Here is a 17,672-nt window from a genome sequence, read left to right as displayed (position 1 = left end):
GTGGAGTTTTACAGTGGAAATAATTCTAGCGTTATTTGGAATACACGCATTTCATGTGTGTTCCATTTCTATAGTTGGCTGTGCAAACACATTTTTAAAACAGAAACGTTTTTCATATTCTAATAGTAAATGACAAAATGTAGGCATAAACTATATAACGTATGAAGCCTGAAGTCCATATATCAAAGAAACACTTTCACAAAAGGTACAAATAAAAGAACACGTGCGCCTTCATTCAAAAAAAAAAAAAAAAAAAGCCGCGTTAGCATGCCACATTGACACTCTTACTACAACCGCAGCAGTGGTGTAATGGTGGCGAGTTCGATTCCGCACGGCTCCACTTCGAGAAATTAACTGCTCTTATTCTTACAATTTTAGAGTAACAATATAAATTTGATTTCAGTCTGTAACAGGCGGTGTAACTTATGATACTGGTAAAGGTTAGCTTGTGTGGGAAAAAAAGCTAACCTTACTCTAAAATTGTAAGAATAAGAGCAGTTAATTTCTCGAAGTGGAGCCGTGCGGAATCGAACTCGCCACCCTCTGATTCCCAGTCAGGCGCTGATACCATTACACCACTTCTGCGGTTGTAGTAAGAGTGTCAATGTGGCATGCTAACGCGGCCTTTTTTTTTTTTTTTTTTTTTGAATGAAGGCGCACGTGTTCTTTTATTTGTACCTTTTGTGAAAGTGTTTCTTTGATATATGGACTTCAGGCTTCATACGTTATATAGTTTATGCCTACATTTTGTCATTTACTATTAGAATATGAAAAACGTTTCTGTTTTAAAAATGTGTTTGCACAGCCAACTATAGAAATGGAACACACATGAAATGCGTGTATTCCAAATAACGCTAGAATTATTTCCACTGTAAAACTCCACTTCAATCCCAGGTAATCAAATCAAGGCAAGGCTTGAGCTAGGAGAGAAGTTCATTCTAAGTCGGTGGGGGGATGGAATAGCTGGCTGCTAGTAGCTTTATCAGCACATTTAGATGACAAAGGACTCTGGCGGAGAGGTGCAAACGGATTTAAGACGCGATTTAAGGTGGGACGGATTTACGAGTTTTTTCGTAGGCTCTGGTAATTCTAGTGTTAAAGTAGATACTTTACAGATGGTACATGTTTTTGTAATGAACATATTGCAGAGTGTAAATACATAAATAAGAGACTTCATTTTCTGAGATTATATTAAAATTATGTTGGAAATAAGCAAAATGACTCTTTAGAATGCTAGTATGTTGTTATTGAATCTCTTACATCATTGAGTAGTTTGTTTTATTAAATGCCTATGAACAGCATCCCTGATTGCTCACACAATGACATAATTACAGTTAAGGTTTGTTATGTCTCCATATTGTCTTTTTCTATTCTGCCAACTAATTTTATTGTTTAGAATCATAAATGCTGGTCATTGTACATATCCACTATTTTAAAACCTGCCCAATGCGACCCTAAGATCTAGTGTTCTAAATCCCACTCAACAAGGTATCTTTGTTGTGTTTACAACTCAGTTAAATATTTGTTGTCCTTAGAAAACTGGGGAATTTAGGTCAGTAGAAGGAGCTGGGGAACCTTCAAAGCTCTTGAAAACAAAAATGTAAAAACAGCTCTGCTGTATTCTGCTGACTTTTGATGCGGTTTTCTCCTTTGTACTGCTGCTATTGGGACTCACCATTGACTGTGAAACAGTTAATATTTACATTCTATGACAACTTCATTAAATTTATGCTGGATTTACAAAAATGTTCTATTCCTAAATGTGCTTCCTCATCCCTGAATGCAAGAGACTTTTATGCTTGATAATAAAGCAAGTTATCTGCAGCTTCTGTTCTTGCAGTTTATCTGGGTTAAGTACTTGGTTCACATGTTTTCAATGCCTACTTTTTATCTCTGAGCTGCTTGCTTCACGAGCATGTCCTAATATACCAAAGACACATATCTCCACGTGAAGAACAATTTCAGTTACACAACAGTCTCAAAAGTGAATTCCTGCCTAAATTACATTCACTAACTTGAAGTTAGTGCTTCTGCTTCATGTAGAATCCCCATCTTAGCCCCAAAAAATGTAATTCCTCCTCACTGGTTCTGATCTATTCTGTAGTCTTCTGTATTCTGATTCTGTCATCAGTCTTGAAGCTATTCTTGACAATGTGCTGAGTTTTGAAAAACCAATATGTGCATTCATCAAGAACCTTCCTTGCCAACTCCTGTGCAGAATCCTCTGTCATACCTTCATTACCTGTCAACAGGATTACTGCAAGTCTCCTTTTATCTATCTTTCTCCTCAAACCATCAACCAAATTCTACAAGTTCAATATACTGCTGCCAAACCAATCCCAGTGAGCACGTCTCCCATCACCTGGTTATACTATACTGACTAACACAGTAATTTTGAGTATGTTTAGACTTCTCCTTCAAGTTTAAAAAGCTGTTACTTTAAACACCCAAGTTTACTGAAGCTTGTACCCTCACCCACTTGACAAATAAGATCCTCTGACAAATTTTGCAGCTCTCGATTAGTGCTTATTTAACTTTATGACTTCTGCTGTCTGACGCGCTTTCATTAGATGTGTTCATAAAACTTCATTGATGGACATTTAAAGAAATGAAATATATCTGGCATTTCAGTTAACTCAATTATATTAGTGTTTTAAATTCCTTTATGCTGCTACAACTTTACTCATCCTGATTCTGCTATAGTACCAATCGTCTACTCATAGGCTATTTGTCTACTCTACTCTTCTTAATGTACACTTTAGCCTTTAATTGTTATTGAAAACTTTTCCACTTGCTGTTTGTTATGATATATGTCCCTTTTTGTTTTAAAACGTGTCTTGTGATGCTGTATTTTTAATGACTAAGTAAAATAAACATTGATTTAAAAAAGTATTTGTTTTTGAAGGTGTCCTTCCCTTAATTTTCTAGTGGCGATGTGTTTTTACATTTTTATGCATGCAGTGCCTTCATAAGGTAATTACACCCAACACTCAATACCCCAGAATAACAAACTGAAAAACAACATTTTAGTTTCACAAATTTATTAGAAATAAAAAAGGAAATACCACATTGATACATTTTTACAGACTCTTTGCTATGACACTTGAGATTTGGCTCAGGCACATGCCCATCTACTGAATATTATTGAGATGTTTCTGCGTCTTGTTTGGACCTCCTGTGGTAAATTCAATTGACTGCACGTTTAGGAAAGGCGCACACCTGTCTATATATGGTACCACTGCTGATGAAGTGTATTAGAACAAAAACCAAGCCATGATGTTGAAGGTAATTGCCTGCTGAGCTTAAAGACATAACTGTGACAAGGCACAGACCTGGAGAAGACTACAATAAAATTCCAGAGCACCTAAGCTTCCCAAGAGCTCTGTGGTCTCCATACTTTTTAAATAGAAGAACTTTGAAGCTCAGAAAACCTGTGTGGAGATTGGAGAAACCTTCAGAAGGACAACCACCTCTGCATCACTCCACTAAGTTGGACTTTATAGCAGAGAACAGACGACACATAATAGCCTGCATGGAATTTGCAAAAAAAAAAAAAAGGGACTCTCGGACAGTGAAAACCAAGATTCTGGGATGTAATGAAAACCAAGATTCTGGGATGTAATGAAAACCAAGATAGTCCTGTTTGGCCTCAATTCTATGCATCGCATCCGGGGGAAACAAGGTACCACATGTACCATGCCATTCCAGGGGTGAAGGATGGTGGCGGCAGCAGCATCATGGCCTTGGGACACTAATTAGATTTGAGGGAAAGCTGAAAGGAGTCAACTACAGAGATACTATTAATGAAAACCTGCTCCAGAGTACTCTGGACCTCAGACTGAGCCGAAAGTTCGCCCTCTAATAGGACAGTGACCGTAATCATGAAGCCATGAAGACACGGGAGTGGCTTAGTGTCAACTCTATGTTCTTTAGTGACCCAGCCAGAGACTAGACTTGAACTTAATCAGACATCTCTGGAGAGACCTAAAAATAGCTGCCAACGTATGGTCTCTATCCAACCTGACAGAACATGAGAGATTCTACATAGAAGAATGTGAAAAAATTCTCAAATCGCATTGTGCAAAGCTTTGTTGCATTATATCCAAGGATGAATGAAGTTCTTAGTAAAGATTTTGAATAATACTGTGATATTTCAGCTTTTTTATTTTTAATAAAATTGCCAAAAAATCCAAAAACCCTGTTTTTTCCCTGTTCATTCTGGTTTATCGAGTTTTGTTTGATAAAGAAGAAAAATAAGTTAAAATTTTTAATATAATGCTGCAGCATAACAAAATATGTAAAAAAGGTGTTGGTAATGTGTGTGCATACAAAGTGAGAAGCACAAATACTAGAACAATGAGTTATTTTTTGTGAAATATTTATGTATTGTAGCAAAAAAAATTAATTTTAGACTAAAAAAGTAGAATTTCTGTTTCAGGGCCTTGTGATTGATTGATTGATTGATAGATAGATAGATAGATAGATAGATGCATGCTTTATTAATCCCAAGGGGAAATTCACATACTCCAGCAGCAGCATACTGATACAAAAAAAAAAAACAATATTAAAGAGTAATAAAAATGCAGGTAAAAACAGACAATAACTTTGAATAATGTTAATGTTCAAACCCCCCCACCACCCCCCCCCCCCCCCCCACCCCCCCCCCCCCCCCCCCCCCCCCCCCCCGGGTGGAATTGAAGAGTCACATAGTTTGGGGGAGGAACGATCTCCTCGGTCTGTCAGTGGAGCAGGACAGTGACAGCAGTCTGTCGCTGAAGCTGCTCCTCTGTCTGGAGATGACACAGTTTAGTGGATGCAGTGGATTCTCCACAATTGATAGGAGCCTGCTGAGCGCCCGTTGCTCTGCCACAGATGTCAAACTGTCCAGCTCCATGCCTACAATAGAGCCTGCTTTCCTCACCAGTTTGTCCAGGCGTGAGGCGTCCTTCTTCTTAATACTGCCTCCCCTGCACACCACCGCATAGAAGATTATTAAATAATATTAAGTAGAATATTAAACAATACTGTAAAAATTACATTTGTTATGTTTACTCTCCCAATTCCAGCAACACATATGTATTGAGAGAAATGATTAACGGGTGATTCTGATTGCTCAGGTGTTAATTTTTTCTTTAATTTGAGACCTTTTACATGTTAAAGAGTTTGTATGGTTGGTTGTACTCTTTGAAATTTGTATTTGAGGACTGTTATTAACATTAAAGGTATAAAAAAAAGATATAAACATTCCATTCAATCAACAGTAGGGACCCATTGGAAGTATAAGGAACAGGCCATCCCAGGAAGACCACAGTAGCTGATGACAGGGGTACTGTTGGAGCTATGAAAACAAACAAAAATAACATCTACAGCTGTAAAATACAGTTTAAAGGGTTTAAGTGTATGTTTCAGTATTCACCATACCAGAAGAATTACAGAGAAGAAATGCAGAAGCTACACTACAAGATACAAACCTCTCAATAGCACCAAGAATAGTAAGGTCAGACTGGAGTTCACAAAAGAGTAGAAAGATGAGTGAGAAGAGTTTTGGAGCGATGTTTTATAGACAGATGAGGCAAGCTTAATCTTTACCAGAATGAGGAAGAAACATTATGGCTAAGGACATATATGGCAGCTTCCAGAATTGGCTCCCTGGGGGTTATTATGATGTAAATACTGATTGTAGCAGCAGGAAGAATACAAAAGTGTTCTGAAACATCTCACCAGTGTTTTTGTGTCTGGTTACTTCGGCAAGATTTTTTACAGGTTACAAAACTTCACATTGGTTGTTACAGACTGAAATCAAAAGCTTCCTTTTGGACATATACACTGTCAGCATGGCACTGCCAGATCTAAACACTAGTGTGGCAAATTGCTCGCATACTAAAGTGACTTTAGATGCAGGTGGAAGTCCCATTTTATTTATGGTGCCAAGCAGAGATGTGTCGTGATGCAGCAGTCTATTATCCAGCAAAAACGCTCTGAAGAAGCTGTCTGTTGTTACGATTCTGCCTTTTTCCAGAGACGGCTCCATAAGCTTTATGACCACAGACTTAAAGTCTTTGCCTTGGGTTGTAACTCAAAACACAGTTCTCAACAAAACATTGCCAGATGTCCGAAATCACAGCAAATCTGTTGTTTTTCACACATTCTGCATGGGTGTCTTTGTTGTCAAAGTGCAAATGCCGTATGGTAGTCTGATAGCGGTCATGGGACATCATATCTTTGATTGCCAACACAACACATAGTTCTGAGCTGAGCTGACCAACTGTGGTCATCGCTGCTCTTGTGAAAAGAACAGAAATAAATGCCATCAACTCAGAGAGGGAGAGGCAAGTTCGTTGTACCACATGAATGTCACTGACAAAATAAAAGTGAATAGTAAAAAACCAAGCGCTGACTTTTACAAGTACCCAAAATTTACACCGGGTGTTACAAACTCAAATCAAATGTATGTTTTTATTATATTACGAGCTGTATATACCCGGCGTTGCCCAGGGCAGAAGTAACCTAATCGGTCAAACACTTACATATATACCAAAGTAAACCTAATCGGTCAAACAGTTACATATATAAAAAAACCGAACCTAATCGGACAAACAGCTTCATATATACAGAAGCGAACCTAATCGGACAAACAGCTAATCTATATACATAAGCAAACCTAATTGGTCAAACAGTTACATAAATACAAAAGCAAACCTAATCGATCAAACAGCTTCATATATACAGAAGCGAACCTAATTGGTCAAACAGTTATGCATGTGCAGAATGATTTTACAAACATTATGCGTGTTAACAATCATTAAAAAGAAAAGATTGAGGAACTGTTCTTCTATATGTGATGAAGCCACTAATAAGACAGATTTTTTTCAGGACCCAGCTGTTTCATAACTAAACTACTGCCACCCCAAAGTAATGCCTAATAGTGGTTTTTGGGGTAGCTGTGGAATAAAAAGGGTGTTTTTTAGTCAGTAAGAATCTGACACTACCCTTCAGTACGGGCTGAAGGGTGCGTATGTAAGGTTTTACATCCTTCCTGTATGGAAAAAAAAACATACTAAACTTTTTTTTCATCATTACAGATAATCTCAGTCAAATCGAAGTACGCATTCTGAATTTATTTTTATCTAATTTTTACTTTTTCACAAAGCCATCCCATGCCAATTTGTATGAATAAACTTTTGCTAGAGAGTTAGCAAAAGTTTATTCATGCACATATTTTAATACGGATAATCTATCTCTAATCAAGGTTCTCATTTTCATTCTAATTTAAAATAATAATAGATACTCATTTTTTTCTTCTGTTTTAGAAAACCAATCTATGCCACCTACGTCTTCGTCAAGTCAGCTTCATCCAGCTTCATCACATATAGAAGAAGAGTTCCTCAATCTTTTCTTTTTAATGATTGTTAACACGCATAATCTTTGTAAAATTATTCTGCACATGCATAACTGTTTGACCAATTAGGTTCGCTTCTGTATATATGAAGCTGTTTCATCGATTAGGTTTGCTTTTGTATTTATGTAACTGTTTGACCAATTAGGTTTGCTTATGTATATAGATTAGCTGTTTGTCCGATTAGGTTCGCTTCTGTATATATGAAGCTGTTTATCCGATTAGGTTCGCTTTTTTTATATATGTAACTGTTTGACCGAGTAGGTTTACTTTGGTATATATGTAAGTGTTTGACCGATTAGGTTACTTCTGCCCCGGGCAACGCCGGGTATATACAGCTCGTATATATATATATATATATATATATATATATATATATATATATATATATATATATATATATATATATATATATATATATATATATATGTATATATATATATATATATATAGCAAAATACCCGCGCTTCGCAGCGGAGAAGTAGTGTGTTAAAGAGGTTATGAAAAAAAAAAGGAAACATTTTAAAAATAACGTAACATGATTGTCAATGTAATTGTGTTGTCATTGTTATAACTGTTGCTGTCTTTTATTTATATATATATATATATATATATATATATATATATATATATTATATATATAATATACACACACACATAAACATTTATATACATATATATACATATGTACATATACACATGTACATATATATACACACACATACATAAACACACACATAAGACTTACTGAGTGAAACGGGCTTTCATTGACAATCATGTTACGTTATTTTTAAAATGTTTCCTTTTTTTTTCATAACCTCTTTAACACACTACTTCTCCGCTGCGAAGCGCGGTTATTTTGCTAGTATATATATATATATATATATATATATATATATATATATATATATATATATATATATATATACATATACACACATACATGCAGTTTTAATAACACAGAAATCAATATAAACATTAACATCATTATCATATGAGAATATGAAGTAATATATAAGAAGCACATTTCATATAAATATAAATTATTAAACAGTAAAATCTTCTTCTGTAATTTGCTACCGTGGCAATTTGTGTGTCTGTCCAGGATTTTAAATGACCTGTAGCTCGCAAACCGTTGCACCTATACACTTGAAATGTGGTACACATATAGTACGTCACGTCTACTATCCGCTTTATGGGTGATGATTGTTTTAGTCTTTTTATCTTTATTTTATTTTATTGTACAATCAAGTCCTATCTGCGCACAGCAGGGCAGCCGTGGGCGGATGCGTATGGTGTATTCACTCGATGTTATCGTGCATTGCGCTGTCAGTGGTATTTTGATAAAAGAATTTGAACAACATATAAGAAGCGTATAAATTATTAAACAGTAAAACATTAACATTTAAGAAGTAAAGTTACATTAAGTACTACTGCTGTGCCTTCGGGTATACCTCATTTTTTGTTTGCCCATTACATGCTTAAATGTATACATTTTTTGGTGCACCTACCCGAGAACACGCGACATATAACCGAGCGTGGGAGAAGCATGGATTTTAAACACGCGTTGAGTTGATGTGCTGGTCTCCCTCGTGAAATAACTGGTAATGTTTGACTAAAATCTACAGCGAGTAAAACGACATTAGCTCCTATTTTTTTTTTTACGATCTCTGAGATGTTGCTTTTTTCGGTTCAAGGCTTCATAAGCTCTTTTATGTTGTATGGTGTACTTATCCCAAACCATCATCTTTGAATGTTGCAAGACTTTCGCCTTGTATGTAGATCGGGGTAATTACATTCATTGCATTCCTAGTCTGAATCACAATGTGATTGTATGGGTGGTTACCTGGCACTGTAGGGTTGCCACCCGTCCTTTAAAATACGGAATCATGCTGCGTTTGAGAATGAAATTGCGCGTCCCGTTTTGAATCAATACTGGACGGGATTTATCCCGTATTTTTTTTATCATTTTTTTTTTAAAGCAGCGTCTCATGCAAATCATCCCCACACGCATTTTATGAAGATGCCTCCTTTCCTACTTTTGATTGGGTAATACTTGATGTCATCGTTAGTTTGATTGGTGTTTTTAACTGTCCAGTGAGTAGGGCGTGTCTTTCAACCGTAAGCAGATTTTTTGCACTGGTATCACTGACCTCGACGACGGCGACGTTATACGTCAAAAATAAATTACGATAAATGACGATTTTAGCGATACTTTATTACGACGGCGGCTACATAGACACGATCAAATAAAAACAAAAAAATCAAATAATCATTCTACATTTTCAAAACGTCGAAAAAACGACGGAATGAAAAAAAGGCCCACCCGACGACCCACCCATTCCATTTTTATATATATAGATAGTAATAGCTGAAGCTCAGTACTTGGAGCACTGAGACTCGAACTCTGTACCTTTGGGTTATAAGGCAGCAGTTCTTACCTCTGCGCCATTCAAGAATACATAACAATTTCCTGTCAATTGACATATGAGCTTGGGTTTTTAGCTCATTGACAGCAACATGTAAATCAAATTTTTTTTTCTTTGTTATATTCTTGAATAAAAGTGCACATGTTTATTTGATATTTGGGGTAAACATTTTACACATTATACACTTCATGTCATTATTAGTATACAGTAATCCCTCCTCCATCGCGGGGGTTGCGTTCCAGAGCCACCCGCGAAATAAGAAAATCTGCGAAGTAGAAACCATATGTTTATATGGTTATTTTTATATTGTCATGCTTGGGTCACAGATTTGCGCAGAAACACAGGAGGTTGTAGAGAGACAGGAACGTTATTCAAACACTGCAAACAAACATTTGTCTCTTTTTCAAAAGTTTAAACTGTGCTCCATGACAAGACAGAGATGACAGTTCTGTCTCACAATTAAAAGAATGCAAACATATCTTCCTCTTCAAAGGAAACAGAGAGGAAAGCAAACAAATCAATAGGGCCGTTTGGCTTGCGGTACAATGCTGTTGAAGGCGGCAGCTCACACCCCCTCCGTCAGGAGCTGGGAGAGAGAGAGAGAGAGAGAGAGAAAAACAAAGTCAAAAATCAATATGTGCCCTTTGAGCTTTTAAGTATGCGAAGCACCGTGCAGCATACTTAAAAGCTGCACACAGAAGGTAGCAACGTGAAGATAATCTTTCAGCATTTTTAGACGAGCGTCTGTATCGTCTAGGTGTGCGAACAGCCCCCCTGCTCACACCCCCTACGTCAGGATCACAGATAGTCAGCGCAAGAGAGAGAGAAAGAAAAGTAAGTTGGGTAGCTTCTCAGCCATCTGCCAATAGCATCCCTTGTAGGAAATCAACTGGGCAAACCAACTGAGGAAGCATGTACCAGAAATTAAAAGACCCATTGTCCTCAGAAATCCGCGAACCAGCAAAAAATCGCGATATATATTTAAATATGCTTACATATAAAATCCGTGATAGAGTGAAGCCGCGAAGCGCGATATAGTGAGGGATCACTGTAATATGGAAAGAAGTTTTTTCTTTAGGTATTCGTTCAGCATTTCTTGCCTCAAATTTTCTTTCATCTTACACTTACCCAGATCTTTATAGAAACGGAACACGCATGAAATGCACGTATTCCAAATAACGATATACTGTATTTACCCTATACAACCTCAGGCACCTCACATGCAGATAAGGAACCTTGGCTTGAGCTGGGAGAACATTTTGCCCGAGCTAAGCTCCGTCAAGTGGGGGGATGGGATAGCAGGCTGCTTATGCTGATAGACACATTTACAAAACAAAAGACACTGATGGAGAGGTGCGAAGGGATTTAAGGTGGGCTGGGATTACAAGTTTTTTCATAGGCTTCAGGGATTCTAGTGTTAAACAAAAGAGCTCTGAGACCATCAATGCTTAGGAGAAAGTGGAGACAGGAATATAGGGTTTTACACTATACAAAGTGGAGTAATTAACTGGGAAAAGGGAGTCTGAGGAGTTGTCCTGTGCAAGGATAGGAATGGCAAATATTTATGTTTAGATGAAGTAAGAATAGAGAGTTGCATCTTCAATAGACACTGAGAGAATGAGTCCAAATGTTTTCATTTTATCCTGTAATTAAAGTGGAAACTGGTTGTTTGGGCTGAATGATGGTCAAGGATATCTTTAGTACAGCACCTCACATTTTTAACTAGAAAAATCTGCTACATAGTAAAACAATATGGTCTGTATGTCCAGTCCATCAGAGCAATCTGATTGGTCAATTTGGCTTTGGCTCACACAACGAAAAAGGAAGTGCGATTGTGAAAGGAGAAGGTGAAAAGCGCAACAGTGGACAGGAGGCAAAAACGGTGTCTCAAAAATAATAAAGATGAAATCTAGGAAGCAGGCTTCATGGGAACAAGCTCAAGAAGAAGAGCCAGTGAAGAGAGTTTCAGACATACATGGATACACAGGAAAGACGCTGAAGATATACAGTACTGTGCAAAAGGTTTAGGCAGGTGTGAAAAAATGCTGTAAACAAAGAATGATTTCAGAAATATAAATAATGATTGTTTATTGTTATCAATTTACAAAATGCAAAGTGAGTGAACAAAAGAAAAATCTAAATCAAATCAATATTTGGTGTTACTACCTTTTGCCTTCAAACCAGCATCAATTCTTATAGGTACACTTGCACAAAGTCAGGGATTTTGTAGGATTATAGTCAGGTGTATGATCAACCAATTATACCAAACTGGTGCTAATGATCATCAATGTCACATGTAGGTTGAAACACAGTCATTAACTGAAACAGAAACAGCTGTGTAGGAGGCTTAAAACTGGGTGAGGAACAGCCAAACTCTGCTACCAAGGTGTGGTTGTGGAAGACAGTTTCATGTCATGGCAAGATTGAGCACAGCAACAAGACACAAGGTAGTTATACTGCATCAGCAAGGTCTCTCCCAGACAAAGATTTCAAAGCAGACTGGGGTTTCAAGATGTGCCGTTCAAGCTCTTTTGAAGAAGCACAAAGAAACGGGCAACGTTGAGGATCGTAGACGCAGTGGTCGGCCAAGGGAACTTAGTGCAGCAGATGAAAGACACATCAAGATTATCACCCTTTGAAATCGGAAGATGTCCAGCAGTGCCATCAGCTCAGAACTGGCAGTAACCAGTGGTACCCAGGTACACCCATCTACTGTCCGGAGAAGTCTGGCCAGAAGTGGTCTTCATGGAAGAGTTGCAGCCAAAAAGCCATACCTCCGACGTGGAAACAAGACCAAGCGACTCAAGTATGCATGAAAACATAGGAACTGGGGTGCAGAAAAATGGTAGCAGGTGCTCTGGACTGAGGAGTCAAAATTTGAAATATTTGGCTGTAGCAAAAGGCAGTTTGTTCGTTGAAGAGCGGTACAATAATGAGTGTCTGCAGGCAACAGTGAAGCATGGTGGAGGTTCCTTGAATGTTTGGGGCTGCATTTCTACAAATGGAGTTGGAGATTTGGTCAGGATTAATGGCGTTCTCAATGCTGAGAAATACAGGCAGATACTTCTCCATCATGCAATACCATCAGGGAGGTTTATAATTGGCCCCAGATTTATTCTGCAGCAGGACAACGACCCCAAACATACAGCCAAAGTCATTAAGAACTATCTTCAGCGTAAAGAAGAACAAGAAGTCCTGGAAGTGATGGTATGGCCCCCACAGAGCCCTGATCTCAACATCATCGAGTGTGTCTGGGATTACATGAAGAGACAGAAGGATGTGAGGAAGCCTACATCCACAGAAGATCTGTGGTTATTTCTCCAAGATGTTTGGAACAACCTACCAGCCAAGTTCCTTCAAAAACTGTGTGCAAGTGTACCAAGAAGAATTGATGCTGTTTTGAAGGCAAAGGGTGGTCACACCAAATATTGATTTGATTTAGATTTCTCTTTTATTCATTCACTGCATTTTGTTGATTGATGAAAATAAATGGTTAACACTTTCATTTTTGAAAGCATTCTTTGTTTACAGCATTTTTTCACACCTGCCTAAAACTTTTGCACAGTACTGTATGTAGAACGAGAGATAGCAAATATTTTTAAGTTATTCTATTACCTGTCTTCAGCAGGTACCATGGCTAGTAACAGATAAAAGAATGTAATGTACTCATTTCTAATCCTATCCATCCTTGTCACACCCAGTGCAAATCTTAGCATCTTTAACTCTGCCACCTCCAGCTCTGTCTCTTGCTTTCTAGTCAGTGCCACCGTCTCCAACCCATATAACATTGCTGATATCCATCTGTCACAAAATTACTCCTGACACTCTTCTCCACCCATTCCACCCTACCTGCACTCTCTTTTTTCACATCTCTTCCACAATCTCCATTATTCTGTATTGTTGATCCCAAGTATTTAAACTCACTCCACCATTTGATCCTTGGCTCTGCCCTCACTCTCTTCCTCTTCTTGATCTCCAACGTCATCCTACAGACCACCATCCTATGCTGCTTAACTACACTTTCCCTGCCACCACTTTGCAGTCTTAAGTCTCCTTCAGATCAACTCTTATGCATAGGATGTAATTTACCTGTTTGCATGTTCCTCCCTCTTCTTAAAATACGTATTCACCACAGCCATGTCCATCCTTTTGGAAAAATCCACTATCCTCTGACCTTCTTCATTCCTCTCCTTGACACCATATCTACCCATCACCTCCTCGTCTCCTCTGTTCCCTTCACCAACGTGTCTATTGAAATCTGCTCCAATCACCACTTTCTGTTCCTTGGGTACACTGTTCATCACTTCATCCAACTCACTCCAAAAATCATCTTTCTCATCCATCGCACACCGAACTTGCAGGGCATATGCACTAACAGCATTCATCATCACACCTCCAATTTCCAACTTCATAATCATTACTCTGTCTGACACTCTTTTCACCTCCAAAACACTCTTGATATGCTGTTCCTTCAGAATAGCCCCATCCCCATTTCTCCTCCCATCCACACCATGATAGAACAATTTGAATCCACCTCCAATCCACCTGGCCTTACTCCCCTTCCATTTAGTCTGTTGCACGCACAATATATCAACCTTCCTTCTCTCCATCATATCTGCTAACCGTCTCCCCTTACCAGTCATACTGCCAACATTCAAAGTTCCTACCCTCATTTCAACTCTCTTTACCTTCCTGCTCTCCTCCTGCCTCCAGACACTTCTACCCCCTCTTCTTCTCCTTCAGCCAACAGTAGCCCAATTTCCTCCAGCACCCTGTTGGCTAATAGTACTGGTGGCAGTTGTTGTTAACCTGGGGCTCGACCGATCCAGTATGGAAATTTGTATTGTTGTCCGCATATTGATTTGGCTAAATTTTACACCAGATACCCTTCCTGACATAACCCTCCCCATTTAGCCGGGCTTGGGACCAGCACGAAGAAACACACTGGTTTGTGCATCCCCTGTGGCTGGCTACATAATTTAATTTTATTAATAAAATGTGGTCTGTGGTTTAATTTGAAAAATATCACTTTAATATGAAGTGCAAGGCTTCTTTTTTCATTTTTGGATATGCAGGAGCTCTGTGTCAAGTTTTTTTTTTTTTTTTTTTTTTTTATAATTGAGAAGGATAAAGAAAACAAATCACAATCAGTATTTGAAGTTAACCAATTACAGTAATCGGCCCTAAAAATCTTTACAATTTTATAGATATATAACAGATATAATCCATATACTTTATGATGTGTGTGTGTATGTATGCTATATATATATATATATATATATATATATATATATATATATATATATATATATATATATATACACACAGGGCCCCCTCAACAATCATTGGAACCCTGGTAAAGATGTGTAAAAAGGGTTGTTAAAAAAAATAAATAAATAAATAAATCACGTTTTCATGAATTTCCTTTATCTCCTACTGAAAAACTGAGAGAAATCCAATCTTTAATTGAAGTAAGTTTATTCTGAGAAACAATAGTCCTTAATCAAAAAATTATTATTTTAAACAAAACCATGTGTCACGATTACTGGCACCTGTTGAAATTCTATTGAACAAAATGTAACTGAAGTGTTTTTACATCTATATCTGCATTTTTTACGCTGATCAGAGCATGTAGAAACTTTCAAGCTGCAATCCATGACTTTCTGTTTCATTGAGTTATAAATATGAGGTGCCACAGAGGCCAAAGTCTTTTAAATACCATTAGATGCCACCCCCATTCATGCCAGAGAAAAGCCTTTCTTGTCATTTAACCACAAATTTAAGTACCATTTAAATGGTTTTGAATTTTGATTGAAAACAATTCATATGAAATGAAAATTGACCCTTTTAGCAACAAACATTCAAAATGGATTTGGTGTAAAAAGACGGCCATACTGAAACAAAATCTGATCCCCACGGTCAAGTATTATGGACACTCTATGATCTTTTAAAGCTGTTTTTCCAATAAATGTCCTGGGAACCTTTTCTGGGTTCATGACATCTTGGAGTCCATAAAATATCAGGATATTTCACATTTAAATCTGTCTGACTCTGTCCCTAAACCAAAACTTGGGTTATTGTTGGATCTTCCTGCAGAATATAATTTGGAACATACGGTGAAATCAAAGTAAGAATGATTAAAGGAACACTGAAGTCAAACTTCAGTCCCTGGGCCTAAACCCAATTGAAATACAGTGGGATGAGCAAAATAGTAGAATGCACAGGAAAAGACCCAGGGTCTTGAATAATCTGAAGAGATTCTATAGAGAGGAATGGTCTCGTGTTTTCCTTCTCTATATTCACCATCCTTATAAGATGTTAAAGGAAAAGACACTGTTCTTTTTTATGGGCAAAATGGAGTTGTGCAAAATATGTTATACAGGGAGTCCATTCTGGCACTTGTGATTTTGTTAGAAAATAATAACTGGTGAAGAAATTTTTCCCAAATAAATTTACATCAGTTAAAGGTTCAATTTTACTCATTTTTTACCCCAAGATTAAGGTGTCTCACCAAAATGTGAAATTTTTATTAACATATTTTACTCCTCTTTACCAAGGGTGCAAATAATTGTGAAGGGGACTTCATGTGTATGCTTCGGGAAGTCACTTTGCTGTCTTTCCACTTTTGGCTTTTTGACAAAAAAAATGGCTAACCACTTCCCAGAAGTCTTCTCTGCACTACAGAGAGGTATATATGGGTTTTAGTGCGGTTTATGTGAATTCACAGCTGAACAGTTTGGATAGCACATCTTAAAACTCATGTGTTCTGTGAAATCAGCTTGCTGATGACCACCTTGTGCATTTTTTGCTATGTTCACTCTTGCCTTGGTATAAAAAAATTAATGATTTGAAGTTTTAAAATGTCACATTTACCACACCTCACAGTTTAGTTGTCCTTCACCCAGTTTAATTCCTTCAGTACCTGTTTTCATTGCAGTTAATGATTTTTCTTGAACCATCTCAATATGTTGTTGGTCATTAGCACCTGGATATATACAAAGCTTTTATCTTAAAAGTGGTCTTTTGTTTGATATGTTACTTTTATGAAATACAAACATTTCTTCACAAAATTTAATTTTTTTTAGAAAATGGAAATTTGAAATATGCTCTTCTCTTTTGCACTGATACCCATATAGAAGACAAATAATAAACATCTGATTTTTGGTTTAATGGAAATAAGTTCAGTTGTTTTTCTTATAAGTATAAAAAAGCCTAGTTACATTATGATTCAGTATTGTAAAACCATAAAACAAGAAAAAGTTCAAGGGTGGGTTGAATACTTTTTATAGGCACAGCATATGAGACCACTTGGGAGTATTCAGCTGACCAAAATACAAATGCTTTCAACATGTTTTTCAGTCCTGTGGGGTTATTTTAATATTTCAGAAAGTTTGGACAGTTTTTGACTAGCACTTGTAAAGCCTTAGTCTTCATTAGTTAGCTTTTTATCAGTGTCACAGTTCTGCAGTACATTGAGGTCTCTGAATAGGAATTAATTGCCCAAGTAAAGCCTAGGAGCTGTAGCACATTAATCCATATTAGAAACTTATAGATCCTTTTAAAGTATATTTATTGTAATGTTTGCAAAAAGTCTCCATCAGAATTACTTTTTTAATGCTTTCCTACATGTACTGTGGTCCCCATACCTTCATCCAGGTTTTAGTCCTAAAGGTGGGTTACCTGAATGAAAAACTGGTCAACTCTCACTTGCACACATTAATGGGCTAGGTAACTTCACTTGAATTTAATGTTCACTGGCATGACCTCTTCATGAATTTTTGGGTCCTCTGCTAAAAGAGTAAGAGAATTCTCTTAACATATCCATAGTCTGTTCCTTTTCTTAAACA

The 17,672-nt window shown here is 37.3% G+C and overlaps 1 protein-coding gene across 2 annotated transcripts in view; it reads left to right on the top strand.

Annotated features, from left to right (window-relative positions):
- Positions 1-17,672, top strand: part of LOC114650326 (SR-related and CTD-associated factor 4-like) — a 381,518-nt gene that overhangs the window by 310,959 nt on the left and 52,887 nt on the right. The window lies entirely within an intron of this gene.

Source organism: Erpetoichthys calabaricus, chromosome 4, assembly GCF_900747795.2.
Source record: "Erpetoichthys calabaricus chromosome 4, fErpCal1.3, whole genome shotgun sequence".
Classification (NCBI taxonomy): Eukaryota; Metazoa; Chordata; class Cladistia; order Polypteriformes; family Polypteridae; genus Erpetoichthys; species Erpetoichthys calabaricus.
Note: the sequence above shows the minus strand (reverse complement) of the source record. Positions and strands in the feature narration are given on the sequence as shown.